This window comes from Balaenoptera acutorostrata, chromosome 10 (genome assembly GCF_949987535.1).
Source record: "Balaenoptera acutorostrata chromosome 10, mBalAcu1.1, whole genome shotgun sequence".
Lineage (NCBI taxonomy): Eukaryota > Metazoa > Chordata > Mammalia > Artiodactyla > Balaenopteridae > Balaenoptera > Balaenoptera acutorostrata.
Genome location: NC_080073.1, coordinates 37561903 through 37580981, shown reverse-complemented (window position 1 = coordinate 37580981; position 19079 = coordinate 37561903). Strand labels below are relative to the sequence as shown.

General features: G+C 40.6%; 1 protein-coding gene across 5 annotated transcripts in view; it reads left to right on the top strand.

The window, feature by feature from the left end:
- The window catches only part of RAD54L2 (RAD54 like 2), an 88269-nt gene that overhangs the window by 38501 nt on the left and 30689 nt on the right, over positions 1–19079 (top strand). The window lies entirely within an intron of this gene.

Below are 19079 nucleotides of genomic sequence, written 5' to 3'. Positions count from 1 at the left end.
CCTTATCTTTATTCTAATAGAATTTTTGCTGAGACAACTTCGTGTTGGCAGTTGGATTTCTTAGGCCATCATCCATCGTGAGAAGGCAAAGACTGGAACACAGCAACAATGAACTCATATGCTCTTCCCCAGGAAATAAATTGTTGTTCCTCTATATAAGCCTCACTTTAGTGCTGGAAGGACCTTTAGCATTCACCTTGTCTTTGATGATGTGCAGACTTAGGTCTAAAGATTTGAGACTGGAGCATGCTTGTTCAAGTCATGGAGGGAGTCAGTGGCAGAGTTCCTGTGGTGAGACAAAGTGGTGGTCTGGTGGTCACGGACCCATCAGGTGGCCACAGATAGGTGTGAGGATAACCGTGAGTGGTCTGTGAGTTTCCTAAGTTACATTCACAATTCTGCTTCTGTGAAGATGAGGAAGTTATCTGGGGAGAGATTATTAGATGGGTTCACAACTCCAGAAAGCTTATTGCATCTCCTGCGGTGCTGCTCTGCCTCCCAGCTACTTCAAGTGACTATAAATTGCTCCTACTGTGAGAGAACTGCCCCTCTGTAGCTGGTGGACCCCTTCTGGACTCCTGTTTGGTTTGCTTGGCTCACCCTTCCTTTGTCCCCAACTTGCTGAAGTGGCATTGGACTTTTCCTTTTCATCGTTAGTCTAATGTTAGGTCATCTGGCCAGCCACACAGCTTCTCAATTAATTCTAACCTTTCATGGCATAGGATTTGGTTGTTGGTAAGCTTCCTGTTGACCTAGGAATAAAGTTTTTGTCTTTTTATAACACACCAATATTCAGTTTTATACCTGAACATTGCACTAGATCGTCATTGCTTGGATCTTCAGGAGCCTAGGAAGATGCATTCCTGCCATTCTCCAGATTCCAGGAGAATGAGCATGTATCCTTTTCGTTTGCTGATGTTACTGTCTTCAGTTCTCATTCATCCTAACAGCTGCCATATGGTTCAGGGATCAATTTTCTGTCATTTAAACTGTCTAGAGGTCTTTGCCCCATTTCCAGTTTACCTCTGGCAGGAAATTACCATTTCACTCCCCCACACCCACAACAGCATCTTCTGCTATCCACTGCCAGCTTGGTCAGCTGGAGTCTCCCCACAGCTAGTTCTGCAGTTCCCGTCTATAAAGTAGAATGAGTAGAAGTAACAGAAGATAGTGATGTGAGGGTATATCATCAGACTGTCTTGCTTGCCTCTCATGGTTCTTTTTTTTTTAATAAATTTATTTATTTTATTTATTTTTGTCTGCATTGGGTCTTTGTTGCTGCGTACGGGCTTTCTCTGGTTGTGGCGAGTGGGGGCTACTCTGCGTTGCGGTGCGCGGGCTTCTCATTGCGGTGGCTTTCTTGTTGCGGAGCACGGACTCTAGGCGCGCGGGCTTCAGTAGTTGTGGCACGCGGGCTCTAGAGCGCAGGCTCAGTAGTTGTGGTGCACGGACTTAGTTGCTCCGCGGCACGTGGGATCTTCCCAGACCAGGGATTGAGCCTGTGTTCCCTGCATTCGCGGGTGGATTCTTAACCACTACGCCACCAGGGAAGTCTGCTACCCTTATTCTTATGGAGTTTGCAAGGAAAAGCCAGATGCCCACTTCTTTTCCTCTGGTATCTTTTTACTTCATTACCTGTGCTGATTTCTCTGCTGTTTTCCTGGTTCTCCAGTAGGGGTACTGTCCCTAGGAAATCACTGTTCTGCTTTCTGCCCTTGATTAGTTTATGTGTTCTAGAATTTTTGTATAAATGGAGCCATATAGTATATTCATTCTCTTTCTCTTTCTGGGAGTCTGACTTCTTTCACTCAGCATAATTATTTTAAGATTCATCCATGTGTGGGACTTCCCTGGTGGCACAGTGGTTAAGAATCCGCCTGCCAACGCAGGGGACACGGGTTCGAGCCCTGGTCCAGGAAGATCCTACATGCCATGGAGCAACTAAGCCCATGCGCCACAACTACTGAGCCCGCGTGCCACAACTACTGAAGCCCGCACGCCTAGAGTCCGTGCTCCGCAACAAGAAAAGCCACCGCAATGAGAAGCACGCGCACTGCAACGAAGAGTAGCCCCTGCTCGCCATAACTAGAGAAAGCCTGCGAGCAGCAATGAAGACCCGATGCAGCCAAAAATAAATAAATAAAAATAAATAAATCTATAAAAAAAAAGATTCATCCACATGTATATATCAATTGTTCATTCGTCTTCATTGCTGAGTAGTATTCTATTGTATAGGTATACCCCAATTTGTTTATCCATTCCCTGGGTTTCTTTTTTTGTGGGGGGGTTTCCTTTTTTTCTTTTGTTTTGTTAATACAAATAAAGCCACTATGAACATTCATGTATAAGCCTTTGTATTGACATGTGTTTTTATTTTGCTTGGATAACAGATTCTGTCATCTCTATTGGCTATCCAAGTCATGGGGGGCAATGGAATCAGAGCTAAGAATAGAACCTGTTTATGTTTTGCTAGAGACCTCCCCTTAGATGAACCATTAACATTCAGCAAATCAGATTATTCATCTATCCATGAATCCAAGTGACTATTCTCCAGCCCATAGACCACCATTTATTTACAAGACTATCAGAGTAGACTTGGTCACATTCATTATTTGAAATCAAGGTCTTGTTAGAAAGGTACCTAACAGAGTCTATTAGGAGTCAAATTTGCATAAAAAACTGTGTAGCCCAGTAAGTATTAGTGCCTAAAAGAATGGCAGGTCTCAAAGAGAGCATGGGGCACCAGGAGAACAATACAGTATGTGAGAGTGACAAGGGAAAGGAATGCATTCAGTAATTCAGTAATATTTATTGAGCTTCTCCTCTTTGGCTAGGCATGGGCATGGGCATTGGGAATACAGCAGGGGATAAAAATGCCTCTCCTCATGGGATTTTCATTTTAGTAGGTTGAGACAGATGATAAATAAGTACATAAACAGTATGTCAGAAGGTGTTAAGTGCTGTGAAGAAAGGGGAACTGGGTAAGGTATGAATGTGGGATGATGCTCTTTTATGTCGAATGGTCAAGAAAGACTTTACTTGATTAGGTGACTTTTGAGTTGAGCCATGGAGGAAATAAGGGAGCTAGCCTGGTGGTTGTCTAGAGAAAGAGCATTCCAGGCAGATAGGATAGCAAGAGCAAAGATCCAAAGGCAGGAGCTTTCTTGGTGTATGGAGAAAACAGCAAGGAGCCAGGGTAGCTGAAGCAGAGTGTACCAGGCTGAGGGTGGTAGAAGAGAGGCCATGGGGGTCAGACTGTGTGGGGTCTTATTCTGTGAGGTGGGAGCCATTAGAGGGTTTAAGCAGAGGAAAGATCACACTGGCTGATATGTAAGGAACAGGCTGTGAAGGAGCTGAGGGCAAAAGCAGGCAGGTCAATTAGGAGGATACTGCAAAATTCCAGGCAGGAGGGATGGTGACTTGGTGGAGGTGGTAGAAGTAGTTGGATTCTGGATATGTTTTGAAGATGGAGCCAATAGAATTTGTTAATGAAATAGATATAGATTGCGTCAGAGTAAGAGGGAAGGTAAGGATGGATTCCAAGTTTTTATTGAACAACTTGAAGATGCCATTTTCTACGCTTAGGAAGATTAAGGGAGAGATACAGATTGGGGACAGAGAGGAGTTCGGTTTTGAAGACATGTTAAGTTTGACATGTCTTATGCCTCCAAGTTGAGATGTCCAGAGGGCAGTTGACTATTAAATTGAAGTTCAGAGGAGAACTCTACATTGGAGGTAAAAAAGTGGGATATATCTGTATATGAATGGTACTTAAATCACAGGACAGGATAAGATTATTCCAGGAATAAGAGAAATTAAAGAGAAGTGGTCTGAACAACTAAGCACTTGGCAGCAGAGGCGGGGAAGGAATGAGGATGATCTAGGAAAGAAAATTGAGAAGAAATGGCCACTGAGGTAATAGGAGACCCAAGAGAAAAGTGTTATGGAAGCCAGGTGGAAAAAAAAAATCATTTCAAGGAGGAAGTGATCAACTGTGTTAGTTAAAGGCAACCAATAGTCCTGGTAGTATGAGGACTAAGAATTGACTGTTGGATTTAGCAGTGTGGGGGTCCTTGGTGGCCTTGATCAATTTCAGTGCAATGATAGGGACTCAAACAAGAACAGGTGGAAAACAGGTTTTATCTTTTTAACTTTTTGCCAGTGGGACTGATCAGGTAGGGAGGGAGAAATTGATGGTGCAGGAGAGATTGGGGGCAGTCCATACTGGCTAAAGCCAAGCTGTAACTGTGGTCTGGGAAAGCCTTTGCCTCAGCACTTTAGTGTATGATACAGAGAGGAACACCCCACAAGACAAGGCAACCATCTTCATCTAAATTTTGTGATCTTGGGCAAGTCCTTGATGAGCCTTTAGGTTCTTTTCCACAAAATGAAAAGTCTGCAATCTGAATTCTGGATCTGTTGTTCTCTTGTTCTGGATGAAGACAGGGAAGAATGGGCATGTTTTTAGGAACAAAAAGGAATCACCAAAACAAAAGGGCTATGAATCAGCTGGGGAAGCAGTTAGACCATGTGACTGAATGCACTAAGACAGGCAAGACAGTGTTAATAGCATTCTATTGCATTTCAGAATTTTGTTCTCAACATAGATGACAAGAAGCATTCCTTAAATTACAGATTCAAGCCAGATCTTTTTTTTTTTTTTTTTTTTTTGGCCATGCCACACAGCATGCGGGATCTTAGTTCCCGGACCAGGGATCAAACCCATGCCCCCTGCAGTGGAAGTGTGGAGTCCCAACCACTGGACTGCAGGAAGTCCCTCAAGCCAAATCTTTTTCTTTTTATTCTGTATTTCTCTTTTCCTTCTCCTCTTCCCCAGAAACTTGTGTCGCTTTTTCCTGAGACAACTTGAATATATGTTGTTGGACTGATTTTTCAGAATAGTGTATGTCAGAGTTTAGGGTGACCTCCATGTTAGAAATGAAGTAGTGCTGCTTTTGATACTTGTTCCTGTCCTTCTTTTCTGTGTGCTAGGGTTAGGGAGACAAAGGGGCAGAGAGTTTGGGTGTGCTGGGGGCAGAAGATTGTTTTATAAACCTGCATCAGAAAAGCATGTCAGACATTGACCCAGTTGTTCAGAGTGACTTTTTTTTTTTTAATACATGTTACATTTTATTTTATTTATTTATCTTTTTTGGCTGCATCAGGTCTTAGTTGCGGCACGTGGGATCTTTGTTGCAGCATGCAGGATCTTTCGTTGCGGCATGCGGGCTCTTAATTGCGATGTGCAGCCCTCTCTCTAGTTGTGGTGCGTGCGCTCCAGAGCACGTGGGCTCTGTAGTTTGCAGGATGCAGGCTCTTTATTTGAGGCATGGGGGCTCAGTAGTTGCAGTGCACGGGCTTAGTTGCCCCGTGGCATGTGGGATCTTAGTTCCCCAACCAGGGATCGAACCTGCGTCCCCTGCATTGGAAGGTGGATTTTTAATCACTGGACGACCAGGGAAGTCCCCAGAGTGAATTGTAGGGCCTTTAACATTCCTTCCCAACAATCCAGGGAGTGGGAGTATCTGATTGTGGTTTTAATTCGTATTTCCGTAATTACTTAAGATGAGCTCTTTTCCACATGCTTATGATCATTTTCACTTTTGTGAAGTGCCTGAACTCATGTTTTTGACCATTTTTCTTTCTTCCACAAATTTCTTATTGATTTATAGGAATTCTTTATATCTGGATGTGAGTCTTTTTAATACACACACACACACACACACACACACACACACACAGACACACACATACACACAGCTTTCCCATTTATATTGCTTGATTTTTCACTCTCTTAGTTGTGTATTTTTTGCAGTTTTATAATCTTTTTTAGATTGTATTTTTGATGATCTATAGGTGTTTTAATTTTAATGAGGTCAAATTTATCATTTTTTTTCCCTTTATGTTTAGTGCTTTTTGTACTTTGTTTAAGAAATGTTTGTCTACCTCAAGGTCATGAAGATATTCTCCTGTTATCTTCTAGAAGCTGTAATGTTTTACCTTCACATTTAGGTCTAGGATCCATCTGGAATTGATTTTTGTGTGGTGTGAGGTAGGGGTCAAGCTTCATTCCCCCCCCCCCACCTCCACCAATATGATTATCTAATTGATCCAGTATTCTGCATTACCTTTTTGTTTTACCCTTTGTTGTAAACAAAGGCACAGTACATATGTGGCTCTGTTTCTGAACTCTATTTTCTTCCCTCATAACTTTCAGCGAAATGGGAGTGGAGGAGAGATTGTTCAGGGTGGTGGCTAAGAGCATGGACTCTGGAGCCAGATCAACCACCTGAGTTCAAATCCTGTCTTTACTACTTACAGCTTTGTGAAACAAGTTTTTTCATCTGTAAAATGGGAATATTGTAATATCATCTACTTAATAGGGCTGTTTCGGGGACTGAATGGGTAATATTTGTAACATGAATAAATCTAGCTGAAGGATAACAAGCATTGCTGGTGAGCTGGGCCCCAGTGCTTTTGGGAGCAGAGCTAGTGACTAGAGCAGTTTTGGATGGGCTTGGACATGACTGGGCATGGGGTAGGGTCCATATCTAGCAGGGCTCATCACAGACCTGTGCTGGGACTACAGCTATTCCCCAGTTGCTGTGCCTGCCCTGATTTTGGAGTTACCCAGCAACCCTCCTGAAGAGAAGGTTTTTCAGTATTTTTTAAATCTTCTTCTGAAGTCTTCAAATAATCTTTGGTCCAATTTAGAATACAGAAGCAGAATGTGCCAGGTTTGAATGAAGTTCCCTAAACAGCATACCAAGAGAGACAGCAGCAGCTATTAACTTTCTCTCTGCAGCTATATTGACAGGCACTACAGCTTAGCAGTTGGGCACATCCTAAAATAAAAAGGAAGAAACCTAGAGAGGGCCTTCTGGAGGCTAACCTTTAAGCAGAGACCCAAAAGAGAGTATGGGTTAGAATTGTCATTAGAATCTAAAACATAACTGTTAGATGAAGAAATGGGGAAAGACAGACACAGCCTCAGCCAAGGCCTAGAGACCTTGAGAGCACTGTGCTTTTGAGGCTAGAGAGCAGGGAGTGGAGGGTGTGTGGGTGCAGGTGGTTGGAGGGAGGTACTTGCTGGTCAGAAGGAAGGCTGGATACTAGCAATCAGAAAAAGCCTTAAGCATTTTAGATTTTATCCTAAGGGTAGAAGGGACATTTTAAGGTATTTTAGAAGATCCTGGGTGGGTGGAGACTGTGACGTGATCAGATTCAGAAAGCTCTCTTTCTGCAGCAAGCAGCGTGGATTGGAGGGGGAGTCATCAGAAGGCGGCAGGGTGACCCTTTGGAGGCTTGTGCCAGAATCCAGACCAGGTAGTACAGTGGTATGGAGAGAAGTAGAGTGGGATATTTAGGTAATTTCTTCAGGCACAGAATTTGTGATTGAGCATGAGGAGATGAGAGGTTTTTTCCTTGATGGTGATCATATATGGTAGAGGTCTATAAAGTTGTTTCCCTGTGGAGTGTAAGGTCCTGGGAGAGCCACTGCTGAATGCTCTTCCAGCTTAGAAATGTTGTACTTACATTCCAGCCACTCTTTTAATCCGGAAGCAGAGATGCAGCGTGCTCTCAGATAGATGCATATTTTCTTTGCATTTTCTGTGGCCCTAAGGAAAAGATTTGTTTTATATCTAATGTGGTCAGTCAGAAAGGGCTTTACCTGTCTTTCTCTGACCAGAATTTACTCTCCAGCCTTTTGCATTCATAGAGTTAACATTTAAGGTTTCAATTAATGAGAAAATTCAGGAGGTCAGTGACATGCAATCGTTTACTATTTTGCCAAGGCATGACTTTAAATGATGCTCTCTGGGGTATGGGAACTGATAATTGAGCCCTGCCCTCCACAGCATCTGCTCCTCAACCTACCTTGTTTTCTGCTCTCAAATCAGAGATTCTTATCCTCAGTAAGAGTCTGAAGGGATCATTTAACTGTTTCAGTTATATGTGAATGCATTTTGTGGAGGAAATTTTTTGCTGGAGGTATCTTTCTTCTCTCTTGCCTCCTGTGCTTTCCCAGAATGATATCCGATGCTCTGCTTGTGAAACCCTAGTCTTTGTATACAGCCCTTTCTCAACTACTGAATCATTCTGGGAATTGTGTGTTTGTGTGTGTATGTGTGTGTTTTGTGGTCGTAGCCTCAGTGCTTCAAAGCATTCATCAGTAGAATGAAAAAATAAACTGAGTTGTGTTGATTTTTTTCCCCCCCATACAGGTTACTAGCATGCTTTTGTTTGTTCATAGGACCAGTGTTACTGTCTTCTACTCTTAGGTTAACAGATACAACAGTAACAAATTTTAGAAGATTATCACCTTAGTGTGTGTACCCAAGTCCTCTCTCAAATAAAAGCAGCAGAATTCGAGCTGTTGGTGTTACTCTTTGCCCATTCCCTCTTAAAAGGGACAGCACTTGTGCCCTCCTAGTTTCCTCTTGCTTGTTGTGGACACCCTTACATGGGCCCCTAGTGAAGTTTGCATGTTTTGCAAAGATTTGTGTGTTATTCTGTGTTTCCATCACCATTTAAAATGGATTTTCAGGTGGGAGAGTATGGGGCTTTACTTGCCTGAGCTCCAGAGGGAAGGGCTACAATCCCCCGAAGCTGCAAGCAGGCTTGTTCTCTTCATTCCTCTCTTAAAATCTTCCCTTTGCGGGTGCAGAGGTCCTGTTAATTCTAGCCTCCTTGAGAGAGGCTGCCAGTTGGAGCCCTCAAGAAGAGCAGGAAGCCCAGCATGGATTGACATGGCCCTTGAACCAGCTCCAGCCCGACACCTCTCTCAATCAGTTGCAGCATCCGGTACCACTTTACTCCCTGTAGTGCTGAATGGCAGGTGGTGAAAGCACTAGCTCTTTAGTGATTCTGAAGTTTCCAGGAATAATTTGCTTGAGTTTTTAATCTATTTTTATTTCTCCCATATTTGGATCACTCATACTTTGGGAAACAAGCAAAAAACATTTCATTGCTTCTGTCTTCCCATTCATATCCCTAGCCTATTTCTTTTTTTTTAATGGAGATGTAGTTGATTTGCAATATTATATTAGTTTCAGGTATACAACACAGTGACTCAAAAATTTTATAGATTATACTCCATTTATAGTTATTATAAAATATTGGCTATATTTCCTGTACTGTACAATATATTCTTGTAGCTTATTTATTTTATATAAGAGGCTTGTACCTCTTAATCCCCTACCCCTATCTTGCCCCTCCCCTCTTGTCTCTCCCTGCTAGTAACCACTAGTTAGTTCTCTATATCTGTTTTTGTTTCTTTTTTGTTATATTCAGTAGTTTCTTTTATTTTTTAGATTCCACATATAAGTGATAATATACAGTGTTAGTCTTTCTCTGTCTGACTTATTTCACTACGCATGATACCCTCCAGGTGCATCCATGTTGTTGCACATGGCAAAATTTCATTCTTTTTTATGCCTAGCCCAGTTTTTTTAAAAGATCTGTTTATTTATTTTTAAATTTTATTTATTTATTTATATTTTTTGCTGTGTTGGGTCTTTGTTGCTTGTGCGCAGGCTTTCTCTAGTTGCAGCGAGCAAGGGCTACTCTTCGTTGCAGTGCACGGCTTCTCATTGCGGTGGCTTCTCTTGTTGCAGAGAACGGGCTGTAGGCGCACAGGCTTTAGTAGTTGTGGTTCGCAGGCTCTAGAGTGCAGGCTTAGTAGTTGTGGCACACGGGCTTAGTTGCTCCACGGCCTGTGGGATCTTCCCGGACCAGGGCTCGAACCTGTGTCCCCTGCATTGGCAGGCAGATTCTTAACCACTGCGCCACCACGGAAGTCCCCTGGCCCATTTCTTTAAAAAAACCCAACACATTACTAGGGAGTTGAGAGACCCTTGGAGAACTCTTGAGGAAACAGTGACCAGCCTGTTGTCTCTTGAGGCCCTTGGCAGAGTGTAGAAGGAAGGGCTCTCCCCCACAGGAAGCTGGCTGCAGGTTGCCAGATGCCACAGTCACCAGGTGCCGTGGGTAGTGTGTTGTTTCTCAATGAACTGCAGCCATTTCCAGATAGGAGTTGGCTCTTTCTCCACCTTCTGTCCTTGGGCAGCAGTAAGGTTTCTCTTCCTTAATGTGTGATGATGGCTAGGTGTGGGGTTGCTTGTGGAATTCTGGGGGATGGAAGGAATGGGGGAAATTAAGCCGAGTAGGTGATTGAGCATTCATGTTTGGTATAAAGCCATAGGATGTTAAGGATGATAGTGGATGTTTTCTTATGACTGATGGAATAATAAAGTTGAGTGATTAGAGAAAGCTGGGAAACACTTCAAGAACCAGCTCAAATTTCTCAAGTAATGATGTCAGTTTTGGCTATTTGTGGTGATGATGTTTTTCATATTTAAGTGTTCATATTTGTAGGTGTTCATATTCTGGATATACTAATCCTTCACTATTTATATTGTTAATAGTAGCTAGTCTGTAGCTTCTTTCTTAACGTTGCTCACAGTGCTCTTTGTTGTAAAAAAAATCTGTAATTTCATTGTAGTCAGTTTAAGCAATCTTTCATATTGTTTGATAGTCTTATTTCATGAGTGAAAAAGTGAGAGGACATAGGAAAGGCATATTTTAAAGATGGGGATGTGGTTTTCATCAGCATCTTTGGGTTTAATTTGGATTTTTAAAAATTTTGATTTTGTGAAATTATTCTAGACATTACCTTGTCTGTAAGATTTTAGTAAAGCCAAGTATTCACTTTACATTTTCTCTCATTTCTTTATATCTTATTCCGAAATTAAACTAGAATCCTTCAACGTTTCAGCCTTAGTCTGTCTTCTTTCCTTTGCTCAGAAGTTCCTACTTTGTGGCTGATTTGCTGAGAACTTGGTAATTCTTGCCTGTGGTTGCAGAGATGGCCAAAAATCTTCATCATCATGCTGAGCAGAGTCAAAATTAAATCTGTCTGCAGCAGAGGGCTAGAATTTCAGATGGGCTGAAAAGAGGTGTAGTTGTGTTTACAAATGACTGTTTCTTTAGTATTTTGGCGTTGATTGTGCTATAAGCAGTGGTTCTCTACAGGGATTGATTTTGCCCCCAAGAAGACCTTTGGCAATGTATAGAGACATTTTTGGTTGTCACAACTGGGAAGATGCTACTAGAATCTAGTAGATGGGGAGGTGGGGGGTGGGATGCTGCTGAACACCCTACAATGTACAGGAGAGCCTCCGACAACAAAGGATTACCCAATCCCAAATGTCCGCAGTGCCAAGATTGAGAACCCCTGTGCAGTCTTGGTATCTTTTACAGATGATTTGCAGTTGTTCCCCAGCCCTGTGAGAGCTAAGTGGAAAGCCTGGCCATTTCTTTTCTTCATGTCTTAGGTTGTTTCATGAGTTAGTTAGAGTGGTATCGGTCCCCTTGCTCTCAGATCTCACTTTAAAAGATGTGTTTAATTTGGAATCCTCTAGTGCCTTTTAGCATTAATGCTGTGAAGAGTTATTTCTTCCCAAGGAGCAACTATGATGAGAATTTTTTTCCCTCTCATACTGGCTTCTATGACTATTTTGAAGGTGAATCACATTTTGGTTTGGGTGAGTTTTTAACTTTTTAAGGCTTATTGGCAAATATATTGGCTTGTCATGACATATATTGAGTCAGGGAAAGCTCAGTCCACAGAGAACATCAATACGCACTCATAAATGCTGACATATTGAAGATATTGAACATAAACATACTGAATAGGAACTGGTATACTTCAGTGGATTTTTTATTCATATGTGTTTTTCTCTAGTGACAGTTTTTTTAATAAAAACAAGCTCATCTTGAAAAATTCAACGTATATTTATTGAGCATCTGTTAGGCAGCTGGCATTTTTGTTAAGCTTGAGGGATATAGTGGAGAATGAGATGGACAGAATCCCTGCCCTCAAGGAGCTATAGTCTAAAAGGAGAGACAGGTAAGTGTTGGATCAAGTTCCTAAAATAACTTCAGATCTTGATAAGAGCCTTGTAAATAATAAAGAAAGGGAATAAGCCCCAGGGGTTGCGAGGAAGGGCCTGTTTTAGCCAGTGTGTTGGTTGTGGCAGTGGTGGTAAGGCTTTCTGAGGATGTAGCATTTATGCTTCAAAGAATCAACTTTTGGTTTTGCTTTTGCTCTTTAAAGTATGTTTTCCTCTGCTTTTTATTGTTTTCTTCCTACTACTTTCTTTGGGTTTGGTTTCCTGTTCTTTTTCTAATTTTTTGAAAAGAAAATTTATTTACATCATTGATTTTCACTCTCTGTTTTTTTTGTTTTTGTTTTTTTTGCTGCCCTTTGCCACATGTGGGATCTTAGTTCCCCGAACAGGGATTAAACCTGTGCCCGCTGTATTGGGAGCAGAGTCTTAACCTCTGGACCACTCTCTGTTACTTTTTGACATTAATTTAAGGCTATGAATTTCTCTTTAAGAATAACTTAGCAATATCACACAATTTTAAAAAATCAACTTTATTATATAATTTACATAAAGTAAAGTTCACATCTTTTACCTGTGCAGGTCGATGATTGTTGACAAATGTATGTACCCATGTTATCATCACCCTAATCAAGATATAGAAAATATCCATTTTCCCAGAAAGTTCTCTCATGCCCCTTTGTAGTCAATTTTCTAGGCAACCACTGAACTAATTTCTGTCATTATAGGTTAACTTTGCCTGTTCTAGAATTTTATATAAATGGAATTATACAATACATATTCTTTTGTCTTTGGCCTCTTGCTCAGCATAATGTCTGTGAGATTCATATGTATTGTTGCATATGATCATAGTTTGTTATTTTTTATTGCTGAGTAGTATTCCAATTGCATGAATATATTACCCCTTGTTTATACATTCATCTGTTGATGGACATTTAATCTTATGAATGAACCTGCTTTGAACATTCCTGTAAAGTTGATTTTTAAAAAATATTAGAGATATGTTTTCATTTATTTTTATTTATTTTATTTTTTTGGCTGCATCAGGTCTTCGTCACTGTGCACGGGCTTCTCTCTAGTTGTGACATGCAGGCTTCTCTCTAGTTGTGTGCGGGCTCCAGGGCACGTGAGCTCTGTAGTTGTGGTGCACAGGGTCTAGAGCGCTCTCTCGTTGAGGCGCGCAAGCTCAGTAGTTGTGGCATGTGAGCTTAGTTGCCTCGCGGCATGTGGGATCTTAGTTCCCCAACCAGGGATCAAACCCACGTCCCCTGCATTGGAAGGTGGATTCTTTACCGCTGGACCACCAGGGAAGTCCCTGTTTTCATTTCTTTTAGATAAAATATCTGTAAGTGAATTACTGGGTCATATGGTAGGTGTATGTTTAACTTTATAAAAAACTGCCAAAATGTTTTCCAACATGACTACCTCTTCACACTTCACACTTCAGTAGTACATGAGTAGTACATGAGAGTTCCATGAGTAGTACATGAGAGTTCCAGGTGCCCCACATCCTTGCCAGCACTTGATATGGCCAGTCTTAGGAATTTTAGCCATTCTAAGTGGGTGTCCAGTGGTATCTGATTATAGTTTAAATTTGCATTTCCCTAATTATATTGAGCACCTTTTCATGTGTTCATTGGCCATTTGTATATCTCTTTTTCTGAGGTATCTGTTCCTCCCCTTTTGCTCTTTATTGGGTTGCTTGTTGTCCTTTTAATGAATTGTGGTTTTGAAAAATATATTCTAGATACAAGTCTTTCATCAGATATATGTTCTGCTGTTTTCTACAAGACTGTGACTTGACTTTTTTTTTTTTTTAATTAATTAATTAATTTATTTATTTTTGGCTGTGTTGGGTCCTCGTTTCTGTGCAAGGGCTTTCTCTAGTTGCGGCGAGCGGGGGCCACTCTTCATCGCGGTGCGCGGGCCTCTCACTGTCGCGGCCTCTCGTTGCGGAGCACAGGCTCCAGACGCGCAGGCTCAGTAGTTGTGGCTCACGGGCCCAGTTGCTCCGCGGCATGTGGGATCTTCCCAGACCAGGGCTCGAACCCGTGTCCCCTGCATTGGCAGGCGGATTCTCAACCACTGCACCACCAGGGAAGCCCTTGACTTTTTATTTAGTTATAATTGACATAAAATATATTATTTTCAGGTGTACAACTTAGCGATTTGATTTTTTTTTTTTTTTTGGCTGCGTTGGGTCTTCGTTGCTGTGCGTGCGCTTTCTCTAGTTGTGACAAGCGGGGGCTACTCTTCGTTTTGGTGCGCAGGCTTCTCATTGCGATGGCTTCTCTTGTGGTGGAGCACGGGCTCTAGGCACACGGGCTTCAGTAGTTGTGACACGTGGGCTCAGTAGTTGTGGCTCGCGGGCTCTAGAGCACAGGCTCAGTAGTTGTCGCGCACGGGCTTAGTTTCTCCGTGGCATGTGAGATCTTCCCTGACCAGGGCTTGAACCAGTGTCCCCTGCATTGGCAGACGGATTCTTAACCACTGCACCACCAGGGAAGCCCCAGCAATTTGATATTTTTATACATTATGAAATAATCACCACAATGAGACCAGCTACCATCCATCATCATATAAAATTGTTACAATATTATTGACTACATTCCCTGTGTGTACATTACATCCCCCTGACTTATTTATTTTATAGCTGGAAGTTTGTACCTCTTAACCCCCTTCGCCTATTTCCTCTGTCTCCGCATACCCCCTCTTGACAACCACCAGTTTGTTCTCTGTATCTATGAGTCTGTTTCTGTTTCATTTTGTTTGTTCCTTTGTTTTGTTTTTTAGATTCCACATACAAGTGAAATATGGTATTTGTTTTTCTCTGACTTATTTCACTTATACCCGCCAGGTCGATCCATGTTGCAACAGATGGCAAGATTTCATTCTTTTTTATGGTTGCGCAGCATTCTCCCCCTCTGGAATCTTGTCCCTTCAACTCCTGGTTGTCTCAGCATCTCTTCAGTGCCTTCAAAAGAGTTTTGTTGTTGTTGTTGTTTGTTTGTTTAAATTTGCTAACATATTCCTAGCTGTTCTGGGTGCCTCCTTTGGTTTGCCTCAAGCTATTCCGTCTTAGCTGGAAGCAGAAGCACCAAGCCAACATAAAAAAAAAAAAAAAAAGTGTGTGTGTGTTTTTTTGAGATATAATTCACCACTTGAAAGTGTACAATTCAGTGGTTTTTAGTATATTCACAAGGTTGTGCAACCATCTCTACTTTCTAATATCAGAACATCCTCACCACCCCAAAAAGAAACCCTGTTACGTGTAAGCAGACACTCCTATTATCCTCTCCCTCAGTCCTTGGCAACCACTGTCCTACTTTCTGTCTATATAGATGTACCTGTTCTGTGCATTTCTGTAAATGGAATCATATAATATGCGGCCTTTTTTGTCTAACTTTAACTTAGCATAATAACTAAGTCAACTCTGCGTGTGTGGTAAAATATGTGTAACATAAAATTTAGCATTGTAGCTATTTTTAAGTGTACAATACTGTGGCATTAAGTACATTCACATTGTTGTTGCAACCATCACCACTGTCTTATCACCAAAACGTTTTCATCATCCCATTCTGAAACTCTGTACCCATTAAACAATTACTCCCCATTCCCTTCTCCCCCAGCCCTTGGGAACCTTGGGAACCACGATTCTACATTCTGTCTCTATGATTTTAACTACCGTTAAGTACCTCATATAAGTGGAGTCATGTAGTATTTGTCTTTTTGTGACTGGCTTATTTCACTTAACATAATGTCCTGATTTATCCATGTGGTAGCATGTGTCAGAATTTCCTTCCTTTTGTAAGGCTGAATAATATTCCATTGTATGTATATATCACATTTTGCTTGTCCTTTCCTCTGTCCGTGGATACTTGGGCTGCTATGAACGTGAATGTATAAATATTTCTTTGAGACCCTACTTTCAGTTCTTTTGAGTGTATATATAGAAGTGGAATGGCTAGATCATATGGTAATTCTATGTTTAATTTTTTGAGGAATTGCCATACTGTTTTCCACAGCAGCTGTACCATTTTACATTCCCACCAACGGTGCACAAGGGTTCTAATTTCTCCGCCTCCTTGCTAACACTTGTTTTTTTAATAGTAGCTATCCTAATGGGTGTGAGATGGTATGTTATTGTAGTTTTGATTTACATTTCACTAATGATTAGTGGTGTCGAACATCTTGTCATGTGCTTTTTGGCCATTTGTATATCTTCTTTGGGGAAATGACTGTTCATATCCTTTGCCCATTTTTTAATCAGTTTTTTTTTTGTTATTGAGTTTTTGGAGGTCTCTTTATGTTCTGGGTGTTAATCCCTTAATAAATATATGATTTGCAAATTCTATGTGTTGCCTTTTCACTCTGTTCATAGTGTCTTTTTTTTTTTTAATTTATTTAATTTTGGCTGTGTTGGGTCTTCATGCTGCGCAGGCTTTCTCTAGTTGCGGCGAGTGGGGGCTACTCTTCGTTGTGGTGCGCGGGCTTCTCATTGCAGTGGCTTCTCTTGTTGCAGAGCACGGGCTGTAGGTGCACGGGCTTCAGTAGATGTGGCTTGCAGGCTCTAGAGTGCAGGCTCAGTAGTTGTGGCACATGGGCTTAATTGCTCCGTGGCATGTGGGATCTTCCCGGACCAGGGCTCGAACCTGGCAGGCGGATTCTTAACTACTGCGCCACCAGGGAAGCCCTGTTCATAGTGTCTTTTGATGCGCAAAATTTTAAAGTTTTCATGAAGTCCAGTTTGTTTGTTTGTTTGTTTCTCTTTTATTGCCTATGCCTTTGGTGTCATATCTAAGAAATCATTGCCAAATCCAATGTTCTGAAGTTTTCCCCCTATGTTTTTCTTCTAAGAGTTTCATAGTTTTAGGCTTTACAGTTAGGTCTTTGATGCATTTTGAGTTAATTTTTGTATAAGGTAAGGGTCCAGTTTCATTTTTCTGCATGTGGATATCCAGCGTCCTGGTACCATTTGGCAAAGTAACTGCCCTTTTCCTATTGAATGGTATTGGCAGTTTTGTTGAAAATCATTTTGGCCATATATGTGAGAGTTTATTTCTGGGCTCTAATTGATTGCATTGGTCTATATATCTCTATTTTATGCCAGTATCACACTGTTTTGATTACTGTAGCTTTGTTGCAAGTTTTGAAATCAGGAATTGTGAGTCCGCCAACTTTGTTCGTTTTCAGGATTGTTTCTGCCTGTTTTTGTAAATAAAGTTTTACTGGAACAGAGCTGTACTCATTCACTCATTTGTTTATGTATGGTTGCTTTCAAGCTACAACAGCAAAGTTGAGTAGTTGCAACAGAGACCTTATGGCCCACAAAATCTAAAGTATTTACTCTCTGACTCTTTATAGAAAAAGCTTGCCAATCCCTGAACATTAATACTCTTTGCTCATTTCCCCAGCTGTAGTGGATTATACCACAGATATGTAAATCAAAAGGAAAAATAGTTTGTACAAGGGTGCTTATGCCAGTATAGATGTGAATGAAAAATAAAAAACAGCCCAAATGCCCAGCTGCAGGGGAATGACAAAATATTCTGTGATATGCTGTTAGCTTGCCATTAAAATGACATGTGGACTATATCAAAGAAATATTTATATATAAAACAAGTGATTAAAAGTAGAACACAAAATGATGTGTATTCATTGATTACCAGTATAAAATAAATGTATATTAACAAATGTGGAAAAGTTGAGACCTAAATAGTTTAGAGGTTAGTGCCTGTTACATTTTATTTTCCATTGAAACGTCTAAAGTTAAAGAAAACTGTAAATTTTTTATTCTGGAAAATCTCAAACATAATTAAAAAATAGAGACATAGTTTTAAAAAATGTAAAATGAACCTTGTGTTCCCAGTACTCTTTTCAGTCATTATAAATACAGGGCTAGTCTTGTTTCATCTGTTCCCCCACAATCTTGGGTTATTTGGAAGTACTAGTTCCTTGTAAGATTTTATCTATAAAAACTTCAGAGTGTATTTAATCTGTTCTCTAATATGTAAAGTCCCTAAAAAACAAACACACAAACAAAATGAAACAAACACCATACCTTTATCATACCTAATTTTTTAAAATCAATAATTCCTTATATCATAAAATATCCAGATAATCTCTGATTATCTTTAAAAAATATTTTTACTGTTAATTTATTAAAATCCCTACTAGGTCTACATTTAGTTGATTTGTCTTTTAAATCTCTTTAACATTTAAGCTTTTTAAGTACAGCTAAGATATAACCTACCTCTTTTTCGTTTTCTTTTTTTCCTTGCAACTTATTTATAGAAGAAAAGGATTCACTTGTTCTGTAGTTTCGCACATTTCTAGACTTTGCTGATTGTATCCCTATGGTTTTGTTTATCAAGTTTAACATAGTCCTTTGTTCCCTGTATTTTTGCAAACTGGGAATGAGATATCAAGGTGTGTTCAGATTCAGGTTCAGTGTTTTGACACACATACATCATAGGTTGTGGTGCACATATTCTACCACATCATGTCAGGAGGTACATGGTAAGACTTGGAATCCACTGATCTTTGTTTATACAGATGAGATTGAGGAGGAAGAAGAAATGGAATAGCTGGAGAAAGGGCCCTGGAAGTGTTTGTACCTTATACCCTAATGAATGAAATGTAGGTATTTTTTTTTCAAAGCTACTCATTTGCCTATCATATTTGTTGTGATGGTGTTCATAACTTGTTCCTGAGAAGCTTATGTAAGTGTTCATAGGTGTTTATATAACTCTGGTGATCACTGCTCACAGCTGGCTTGCATGAGGGAGAAAGTTCAGAGGTATCTGCCGCCAGGTCTGATTCCATGATCCTGAACTTGGGTGGCAGTAGTCACTGACTTTTGAAGCATGCAGACACTAATTTTCCTTTGTCAAAGCACATGTCTCTACCTCCTTGTTGAATCTTTAATCTTTTTTCCTCAGTGACTTTTGGTGGATTATACTCCAGAATTTTGGGGTGGGCTATTTTTTGAAAGTTAAATTAATTATTTCGGTTAGGTTGTAAATTCACATGGTTCAATATTCAGAAGGTACAAAAGAGCACAGTGAAAAGTTATATTTTGACTTAGGGAAATAACAGTTGTATTATTAAGAATAGTTTAAGATGTGGTGTATATTATAATGTTACGTAGAAACCAGAAACTTCACAATA